Genomic DNA, 11,511 nt, shown 5'->3' on the forward strand with positions numbered 1-11,511 from the left:
TAAATTTTATATAGGCACACTTTGGCATGGGTGATAGGCTGGGGAAGAACATAAAATTGTTTCTCCTGCATAAACTGATGCAACTGGTCATATGTGTCCACCTTTTGGATTAAAAAATTTTGATATAAAACAAGAATACCCAGGGAATGACTAGCGGAGTAGTAAAATGAATAAATTAAGATGAATTCTGTGATGTATATATTCTTGAAGTGTTCCATCCAAGTAATTCTGAAAGGAAAAGAAAGCAGTCTGAAGGAGACTACCACTGGTTATAAAACATTTCGAGGTCACTTGATTTATTTAAAAAATTTATTTGAATTTTATATTCTATTCTAGTATAACATGGTTTTATTTTTCATTTTTGACCTTTTAAAATAGAAGTACAACACTCATACAGAAAAGTGCACAAAGTATGAGTGTACAGCTCAGTAAGTTATAACAAAGCAGACATATAGGCGACCATGCTTTGGTCAAAAAATAGAACATTTCAGCACCCCAGAAGCCTTTCTTGATCGCTATTTATCTTTTTCTTCCCTGGAAGTAACCACTACCCTAACTCTTACACTCTATTTTAATCTTGCCTGTTTTTGAGCTTTATATAAATGGCATTATCTAGTGTTTCAAGTTCAGCTTCTTTAACCCGTTATTCCATAAAGTCATACTCATATCCATGAATAACCACGAAAGCTCCATGAGTATTTTGGAGTTACAAATAAATTTTAGCAATTAGGCAAATTCATAAATACAGAATCCACAAATAATCATATCATAGTCTGAATACTCACAGGTTGTTATGAGTCAGAACTGACTCGATGGCAACAGGTTGTTTTTAATTCCATGAAGCTATAGTTTTTATCATTTTCATAGCTGTGTCGTATTGCGTTGAATGATTGTATCATAATGTGGTTATCCATTCTAGTATCAATGGACATTTGGATTGTTTCCAGCTTTTGGTTATTACAAATAATGCTGTTCTGAACATTCCTGCACATGCATTTTACACACGACTACGTGCATTTCTGTTAGGTATGTATCTAGGAGTGGAATTGCCGTTCCATAGGAATATGCTTTCATCTGTTAGTAGAAGTGGTTCTACCAATTTACATTTTTACCAGTAGTGTAAGTGAGTTCTCATTGCTCCATGTCCTTGCAAACACTTGGTACTAAGTCTGTTCTTTTAATTTTAGCTTTCTTGGTGAGTGTATCATGATCTTTGTGTTTTTAATTTGTTTTTTCCTGATGATTAAAGAGGTTGAGCATCTTTGTTTATTGGTTACTTACAGATCTTCTTTTATAAAGTAACTGTTAAGTCCCTTGCCCATTTTCTAATGGGTTATTCTTTTTTCCTTATTGATTTGTAGGAATTCTTTTAAAAATATTTTAACTTTTTATTTTGAAATATGCTCAGATTTATCAAAAAGCTTCTTCATCCAGATTTCCCAACTGTTAACATTCTATCATATTTGCTTTATCCTAGTCTCAATCTCTCTCATTATTCATGGTCATTATGTCCTATAAGGTCACACTGACCCTGAATTAGCAAATACTGAACCATTGCTCCTAGGGGAGATACCTCTGGTCATAACATTTTTGTCAACCGATCAATACATAACCTTGTTTTATGTGTGTTTCTCTTTAAAGATACCTTATTTAATATATCCTGTTGATTGAAGCCATGGCCAACAGCAGTGTAACTCATGTCTGAATGAAGCTTATCTAACACATGTATTTTCTTCTTAAGGCACACCACAGCCTTCTTGTGCTTAGGAACAGTAGACAGTACTTCAGTACTATGTATGGAGGTCATTTTAAACAGTGCAATCACCAACAAAAAGCACAAAAATGCAAAAAAAACGACACTGAATAGATGGCAAAAAGGACACTTGTTTAAAGTATGGGAGCTGAAACAAGAAGGCAGGTGTTTGTTGCCTTGCTTGACCTCTGATGCGAACACTTGAGGAGACTCAAATTTTTACCACTCTCTACCTGTCCACTAATAACTGCAAAAGCTCCATGCATATTGATTTTGGGAGTACAAATAAATTTTAGCAATTAGGCAAATTCACAAATACAGAATCCACAAATAATGAGAAACAACTGTATACATATATATTTATATAACACAAATACATGCACGTGTGTAATATTATTTTTTCTGAACCAATTGAGAGTAAGTTGCAGACAAAATGTATCCTTACCACTAAATACTTCAGTGTGTATTTCCTAAAAACAAGGACATTTTCTTATATAAACACTGTACAATTGTTAAAATCAATTGACTTTATATAGAACTATCTATATAATTTTTTTTCTTTGTCCTTGGGTAGAGGATGTATCAGATATTAAACTGATAAGGACAGATGCTACACTTGATCTTAGCCAAAAGGCCGAGAATCAAAAAAAGAGGAAGACGGTCAAGGAGATGGATTGACACAGTGGCTGCAACAATGGGCTCAAGCATAACAATGATTGTAAGGATGGCACAGATCGGGCAGTGTTTCATTCTGTTGTAGGTAATGTCGCTATGAGTCGGAACCTAACAACAGCAACAACATCTATGTAATTACTGATACAATGCTATTATCAAAACTACAGACCTTACACAACTTGAAGAATGTAATCCATGTCACTAAACTGTACATGCCGAAACTGTTGAATTGGTGTATGTTTTGCTGTGTCTATTCTCAAAAAAACCAAAACTATAGACTATTCAAATTTCTCCAATTGTCTCACTAATGTCATTTATAGCAAAAGAAAAAAATAATTGTTATTTTCTGGTCTAGGATCCAATTCAGGATAATATGTTGCATTTAGTTGTCAAATCTCTTTTGTCTCCTTTAATCTGGTGTTTCTCAGTCTTTCTTTGTCTTTCACAACTTTGACATTTTTGAAAAGTACAGGCCATTTGTTTTGGAGAATTGCTCTCAATTTGGGTTTGTCTGGTATTTCTTCATGTTTTGATTCCAGCTATGTATTTTTGTCAGGAATACCACAGAAGAGTTTTTCTATCCTTCTTAGCGTATCATATCAAGAAACACATGGTATCTATTTGTCTTATAACTGGTGATGGTAACTTTAATCATACAGGGGTCTTTATACATTCTGTGTACCATTCCTTTTTCGGTTATGGGTTGTAAATATTATCTCCCACTCTTTGACTTTCCTTTTCACTCTCTGAATGTCTATCATAGAACAGAAGTTCTCTATTTCAATGTAGCCAGTTTTATTATTATTATTTTTCTGTTTTAGTGACTGCTTTTTGTGTCCTATTTAAGGAATTTTTTCCTAATCCCCAAGCTCATGAATGTATTCCCCTATAATCTTCTAGAAACTTTTTTTTTTTTTTTTTTGCTGTTCACATTAAGATCTGCAATGTACCAGGAACTGATTTTTCTGTATGGCATGAGGTAGGGGTCACATTTCAGTTTTTTCCACATGGATACCCATTATTCCAGCATTAAAAATGATACCCTTTCCTAACTTCTCACTTTTGTCACAAATCAAGAGACATATATGATGAGTCTGTTTCTGGACTTGGTATTCTGTCCCATTGTTCTATTAGTTTCTCTTTGTGCCTATATTAAACTGTGAAATTATTATACTTACTGTAGCTGTATAATAATTCTTGATTTCTGGTAAAGCATATCTTAATAGCCTCCCTACTTTAAAAGTGTCTTGGTTATTCTTGGCCCTTCCTATTTTCACATATACTTTAGAACCCTCTTGGCAGGTTTCTCTCTCTCTCACACACACAATTATTGAGATTTCATGAGTTCTACTAACTGAGGGAGAATTGACATCTTTACCTCATTGCATTTTCCAATTAATTAATGTGATATATCTCTCCATTTATTTAGGACATTTAAAATTTCTCTTAATAATGTTTAGTAATTTTTGTGTGTGGCAGTATTGCATATCTATTTTAGATTTATTCATAGGTATTTAGTATTTTGTTGCTATTGTAAATAGAATCTTTTTGAAGTTTGATTTTCTGTTTCTGGATGGTATATAGAAAACATTTGATCTTTATATATTCATATCAAATTAAATCCTGCTAAACTCAATTAATTCTAATAATTTATTTGTATACGACTTTGGATTTTCCATATATACAAGAATAATGACGATTTCATTTTGTCTCTTCCTGTCTTTATAGCTTTTAAAAGTACCTTTTTCCTCATTACAGTGGTTAAGGCCTCCCACACAATCTTGAATAGAAGCGGTGATAGCGGGCATCCTTGTATCATTTCTGATTTTGACAGATAATTAGGTAGGATGCTTGTAGTAGTTTTTTGTAGATGCTCTACTAAATTAAGTTTGTTTCCTTCTATTCTTAATATGCTGTTTTTTAAAACTATATCTGGATGTTAAATTTTATGAAATGCTTTTTCTCATAATTTGAGATAATCATATGATTTTTATCCTTTATTCTGCCGGTGGTGAATTACTTATTTGGTTTTCAAATGTTAAATGAAGCTTGTATTCTGAGATAAACCCATCTTGGTCATGATGTGTTATCTCTTTTATATATTGCTAGAGTTGCATTTAGTAATGTTTGGTTTAGGAATTTTGCATTTTGGTTCACCGGTGATGTTAACTTTCAATTTTCTTCTCTTATGCTACACTTACCAGCCTTTCATATCAAGGAAAAGAGTCCTTGGGTGATCCAAATGGTTGGTGGTTCACCACTCAGAGGCACCTGGGAAGACAGGCCTCGCTGTCTGCTTCCAAAAGATCACGGCCTTGAAAACTCTATGATATAGTTCTACTCTGCACACATGAGGTCACCATGAGTCAGAATGATTCAGTGACAACTAAGAACAACAAAAACAACAAACAATGCTATTTTTAGTGCTTGGCTGCTAATTGAAAGGTCAATAGTTCGAATCCACCAGCTGCTCTTCAGAATAAAAATGTGGCAGTCTGCTTCCATAAAGATTTATAGCCTTGGAAACCCTATGGGGTTCTACTCTGCGTATAGGGTCGTGATGAGGCGGAATTGACTCCATGGCAATGGGTTTGGTGGGTTTAGGATATGATTTGTTATGATGCACTCTTTTTCTTCCCTAATTTTGGTTTATGTTGTCTCTATTTCTTGATCAGTCTTTCAGAAGTTTCTCAGGTTTATTAATCATTTCACAAAACCAATTCTGCTCTGTTAATCCTCTCTATTAAAGGTTTTTTTTTTTTTTTTAAATTTCATTATTTTCTCCTCTTATCCTTATTATTTCCTTGGCTTTAATTTGATGTTCTTTTTCATCTTCTTGAAATGAATTTCTTGAGATGATCATTGATTTTCATTTTTTTCCAAAGGATGCATTTAAAGTTATAAATTTCTTTTTCAGCACAACTTTAATTACATCTAATATATTTCAAAGTGTCAAATTTTTATTATCATTAGTTAAAAATATTTTCTGATTTCCATTGTGATTTTTTTCTTTGGCCTATAGATTATTTAGGGGCCCTGGTGGTGCAGTGGTTAAAGCACTCGGCTGCTAACTGAAAGGTCAGTGGTTCGAACTCACCAGCCGCTCCGCTCCGTGGGAGAAAGATATGGCAGTCTGCCTCCATAAAGATTTACAGCCTTGGAAACCCTGTGGGCAGCTCTACTCTGTCCTATAGGGTTGCTGTGGGTCAGAATTCACTCGATGGTAATGGATTTGGTTTTTTTTTTTTTTTTTTTTATCTCTAGTAAGGCTTTTTGGTCTAAAGTCTATTTTTTTAGCTAGGCAGCAGATCCTGTTAGTATCCTGCTCATGTTTCCTTGGCACTTGTCATTCCCTTGCACACTGATGGATTTCTACCGTCATCCCCCATGACTCTCCATCTGAGGGCTTTTTCTGGTAAGCTTGGCCCATGTGACAGCCAAGCAGGCCAGAAGAGTTGGGGAATTGATGCCGTGGTAGCAGCCCTCACAAACTAACAGATGGGAACTGGAGGATAAATACCTCAGCTTCATCACCTGTTGAGTAGGACATGTTTGAGGGATATTATATATCAGCTCTCAGATGTCCTTAGGAGGATTGAGTGGTAACCTGCTCATTAATGGAACCAGTATTGTTTTTTCCCTTACTTTTCTCATCCCTCTTCCCAATTCTCCTACTAGAGCTTCCTGGAATAATTTCCCAAATAAACGATATGTTCTCGTATATTTGTCTTAGGTCTGCTTGGAGTGAACCCAACCAAAGATGGTTTTATATGTTTTAGTGTTTGTATGGCATATCTTTTTCCTTCCAGTCTTTCTGTATCCATTTATTTTAGATATGTCTTTAGTAAACAGTATATAGTGTGTTTGTTTTCCTTATTTAATGTCTTTTTACTATATTTACTATATTACTTAGTTCATTTCCATTTAATGTAATTACTGATAAATTTGCGTTTAAATCTTAATCTTTGTTCTTTCCCCCTTTTAAAAAATGCCCTGTTTTCCTCTTCTTTCTTAACTTTTTGCTTTGGATTGATTGAATATTTTTTGTTATTCCATTTCTTCTCTATTAGCTTGATATTTGTATACTCTCTTACTGTTTTGGTGATTAGAGATTACCATATCCATCCTTCATTTATTACAGTCAACTTTCCTAGTTGAAGCTATGACTGATTGTTCGTGGCTGACATTCACAGTGGTGTGGGTTTCATTCCTATCAGCAGCTTATATCAACTCTTCCTTAGCTTCTTTACTTTTTAAAAAAAATTTGGTCAGTGTTAGCCAATACTCATATAGGGCCTTAAAAGCAGGAGAGTGTAGTGAGAATGATGAGGTTGAGATCAGGGGAGATATCATCATGGAACTGAAAACACCATGTTCGTTTTTTGGGGTTTTGGTGACATCAACTTTTCCTTTGCTCCAGTTGTGTTTCTCTTAGAATTTCTCAGCCTCTGGCTTTTTGCCACTGACCTCCCTATAACCTTCATTCCATCTCCACCCTTCCTGCTGTGTCTCCTGTGGTTTCTTTCTTTAGCTCACTTAGACCCGGTATAGTACAGGAAAGTATCACTGGCCTAGAAGTCAGAAGGCCTAGGTATTAACTCTGCCTATGCTACTATGGGGGTGCAGACTTTGCAGCTCACAAACAGGGGTTTTCAATCTCAATTCTGTTACTTAACCCTACTGAGGCTCAGGGTCCTCATCTGTAAACTGAGGACAGTGCTTTTTAAATGCTTGGCAGAGTGGTTAGTACACAGTGTTGTTTAACAAATTTTGATTTTCTTTCACTCCTTTGTTTCTCCTCAGTAAAATTAAGTGTATTTATTTTCAAGATCCTTCCAGCTTCAATGTTCTCATAGCTCCTTTGGGTTATTTCTTCTTCTTTATTCTGCCTTACTCATCTCTCTCCTCCCTTTCCTCTTTGACAACTTGGCCTTCTGCATTTCTGTTTCTTTCCCATCTTATTCCTAATCCTTTTATATTCCTTAGAGCTAGGATGACATTCATTGAGTTTGCCTGGAACAGTTCGGTTTATGCCCGTTGTCCCAGTGTAATTACTGAGGATGTCCTCCTCCACTACCAGAGCATCCCGGTTTGAAGGATGAATTATATGGTCACTTTACTATGTGTTCTCATAGCACTTAGACCTGCCACTATCACTGCCCAATCCACAACATCTCATGCTGTATTTTAATTGTTCTGTGAGTCTGTTTCCCTGGCAGGATTGACGGAGGAAACTGGGAATGATTTTCTTGTTTCTCCAAAGCCTAGCACATACCTGGAAGATTGTAGGTGCTCCAGGCATGCTTATTGAACATGTGAATGTTTTTTAACTCAGGCTTCTTTCATTCTGTGCATAGTAGGAGCTCAATAAGGAATCTTCCAGTTGAACTGGATTGCTGTCCTGTATGAAAATAAGAAATGAATAATAAGAACACTGCTCCTCTCTCTGCCTTCTTTTATTTGTGGTGATTAGCTCAAAGACTGCATTTTACCTCCAGATTTGTGACTCATTTCTTCCTCTTGCTTCACCCCTAGCTGCTTTTGACTCTTTGGAAATTGGAGATAATCCTTTTCAAGACTCCAGTGAGTGCTGCAGTGACCTGCTTTCCAGTTGCTGAGTGCTTTCTTTGGGCAAGCATACCTCTGTGATTAAAATCTCCCCCGCCACCCAAAGCTCCTGAGGTTTTCTCCACTCTGTTGTCTGTTTCAGAAGTGCTTTATCTGCCATCTTGTTTCTGCCTTTGAGGCCACACCCTTTGTCAATTACTTCATCTGTGGCTATACAAGTGAAATTAAGTGGATAATCAAAACAATGACGGGTTCAATTCGGCCCTCAATGCCACTTTTACCTGACATTTCTTCCTGCTACCGTCAGCTCACTGCCGAAGCAACTTATCACACTTTAAAAAAAAAATAAAAAAGGTTTTTCTTGTTGTTGAAAATAGGAGCTCTTGTGGCTCAGTGGTTAAAGCGCTTCGCTGCTAACTGAAAGGTAGGTGGTTTGAACCCATCGGTCACTCTGCGGAAGAAAGATGTGGCAGTCTGCTTCCATAAAGATTTACAGCCTTGAGAACCCTGTAGGGCAGTTCTACTCTGTCCTATAGGGTTGCTATGAGTTGGAATGGACTTGTTGGCAGTGGGATGAGTTGCTGAAAATATACACAGCAAAGATATCACCATTCACCACACTTTTTTGTTTGTAGCTTGGGATTTGCTATGCCGCAGGAATATTTTCTGGGCCTTGTCATTTAGTTCAAAGGGTGGAAAAAATTTCCCTTCATCAGCAATTATAAAATATAATCCACCTGGATTAAGTAAATGGCCTTCTCTTCCTGCTGATTGCTGAAAGTCATTACTTAGTCAGCTTTCAACAAATAATTATTGAGAACTTACTAAGTATAAGTAATTGATAGAATAATAATTATTAATAAAGTTATTGTCTTCAGGGAGTTCTGTAGAGGCTGTTTAGGTGCACTGCTCAAATCACCTTTCATGAGAACCTGCTGTGAGGGGTGGAGTTAGCTGATAGCTCCCGCTGTGGCACCCTTGGATCTGCCCCTGCATTCATGCTGCCGAAGCCACACTCTTCTTGGGCATCCCCCAGCCAGGGACTGAGCATGGCAGGGCTACTAGAACCAGGTCATTTCTGCCCAACATTGGACTCTTTTAATGGGTGATCTTTACTTGGGGACTCTCAGTTGGCCTGGCTGAGACTTGCAGCGTTGCACTGTAGTCTGAAACTCCTCCTACCCAATCCTCTTTCTTTCTGCCTCTTTTCCCAGGTGTCACATCTGGATTATAGCCTGAAGGCTCGCCTTGCCTACTCTTGCCACCTTTTACATTCATTCTTCATAGGCATTTTCCCTCAGAAATTTCTTGCATGATTAATTTCATCTTGGCATCTGCTTCTTGGAGAAGTTGAGCTGACACAAGTTCCCAGTCCACTAGCGTAGATGAAACATGTGCTCGAATAACATCGAATGCTCTTCATTCCATTCATCTCTAACATTAAGTGGTAGGATTAAAGTACAATAGGGGCATACAATCCTAGAGTTTTAAAAAGATATACATTATATAGTTCCCATAGTATGTCATTTCCTTAAGGGCAAGAACCATGACCAATATAATTCTTTGTTCAGTTTTCAGAATACCTATCATGGGTGATAAATAAAAGCACATAAGGGGAACATAATAATCATAGTAATAGTAATAATTGTAATAGTAGTAACACAGGCAGTCCCCGGGTTACAAAAGAGATCCGTTCCTAACTATGTCTTTAAGTCCAAATTGTAGGTAAGTCAGAACAGGTGCATTCAGTTCTTATTTAGCCTTACTTTAGTGCAAGAAAAGGCTTGAAGCCTTTTCAATGATTTAAAAACTGCACGTGCAGCAAGTGAAGGTGATTATGATAAAGAATTTGTTGTGAGTAAGGGTTGGTTCAATCATTTCAATCTGAGGGTAAATTTACATAACATTAAAAGGCAAGTATAAGTTGTCAGTAATAATAATTTATTGAAAGTCCTCTCTTTGCTAGATATTACATAATTCACATACATATTTTTCCAACCCTCATAACAACCCTGAAAAGAATTGTTATCAACCCCATGAAGTATATCTAAATAAAAAATATGTAAGAAAAGTAAGCAACACAATAAGCTTCAAGACTCTCTCTCTAAGACTCAGAAACTATTGAGCTGGATGAAACTTTCAAATTACAAAAGTTTAATGTTAAACTAAATTGTGGTTCATCTCTAAGTTCTTTACCTTGTCTTCTGAGAGACTGGATGACTTTCTTGGTCTAAAATGAGTGCATAGAATCCACTCTTTTAAACTATTCTTTGTTCAAGATTTAAAGCCATCTATTTGGAGTGGTTGTCTGAACCAAACGGCTAGCTAAGTTCTCAACTCTGGACTTGATTCTGGATCTAGCTGTCAGTATCAGATGATGCTCCTAATGACTGCAACAAACAGGATGACCTAGACAGGACTTCTGTTTTCAAAGCTGGAGTTTGGACAATCTCTGTCGCCAGGAGCCTGGTGAGAGCACTGATTAGGACATCCCTGCATGTCTATTTGGAAAGTAGGAGCTCTGCCTACATGACACAGGGAGGTGGGAACTTTCCGTTCTTGGCAGAGGACAGAGAAGCTTTGACTCTCCTTAAATACCCCTGTCCCAGTAGGTGTAGAGTGTCTCCGCAGGGCTGGACTCCAGACAGGGAACCTTTCCTGCGTGTTTCACCCCTAACTACAGCAACCAGGTGCTCTAAGGTTCTGGATGAGTTGGTTGTAGTATTTGTGTCTTGATTTTTCTAGCTGTAGAATGAGGTTAATATCAGCGGATACAGATGTTATGCCTGTGTGGGAAGAGTATTTGAAGGGATCTTATGAATCATTATGTGCAACACAGACTTAGAGACAGGAAGTGACATAGGCAGTTAATGGCAGAGCTGGGACTAAATCCAGGTCTCTAAATCCTCAGTTAGGACTCTTTCCACCGTTCCTCTCATAAGCAGCTATGTGATTGGAAAATGGAAGCCGAAATAGAAGAACAATTGGTTTATAAACCAGGATCCTCTGCTTTGCTATAGTATATATGTAGCAGCTCCCCAATCTGGCCTCTGTACTTTTTTCCTCTGGTTTTCTCTTTAAGTTATTTTAAAAAGACATTTTGGGAATAATTTTCTAAATATCTCTGAGGTAGAACCTCAGAATTCAATTCATTTCATTTCTGGTCTTTTCCAGAAGTATTTTGAGTATGTTCTAGACATTGTGGTGGTATTTGGGGATACAAAAAGAATAAGACCTAGAGTCTTCCATTGAGGAGATTACAGTTTAGAAGGGGAAACAGGCATAAATATATAACAAAACAGAATGATAGTTGCTACAACAGAGATATGCATAAGTTACTGAGTGAAGAGAAGCGAGTGACTAATTTCATTGCATGGAGAATGGGAGGTAAGGATGTCAGGGAGGTGATGTATGAGTAGGAATTTGAAGAAATAAACAGCAATTAATCAAGGACAAAAACTTTGGTTTTCTTTTCTGAAGGAACAGAATAAAAAATAAACTGACAAGGAAGATAT

At 36.7% G+C, this 11,511-nt stretch overlaps 1 non-coding gene across 1 annotated transcript; it reads right to left on the reverse strand.

Annotated features, from left to right (window-relative positions):
• Window positions 1-2,209: 2,209 nt before the first annotated feature.
• Window positions 2,210-2,399, reverse strand: LOC111820912 (U2 spliceosomal RNA). The gene has a single exon (XR_002824398.1). It is a non-coding gene; the product is annotated as a U2 spliceosomal RNA (small nuclear RNA).
• Between the last annotated feature and the right edge of the window lie 9,112 nt (window positions 2,400-11,511).

The sequence above is a fragment of the Trichechus manatus genome, unplaced genomic scaffold, assembly GCF_000243295.1.
Source record: "Trichechus manatus latirostris isolate Lorelei unplaced genomic scaffold, TriManLat1.0 scaffold00055, whole genome shotgun sequence".
In the NCBI taxonomy this organism is placed as follows: domain Eukaryota; kingdom Metazoa; phylum Chordata; class Mammalia; order Sirenia; family Trichechidae; genus Trichechus; species Trichechus manatus.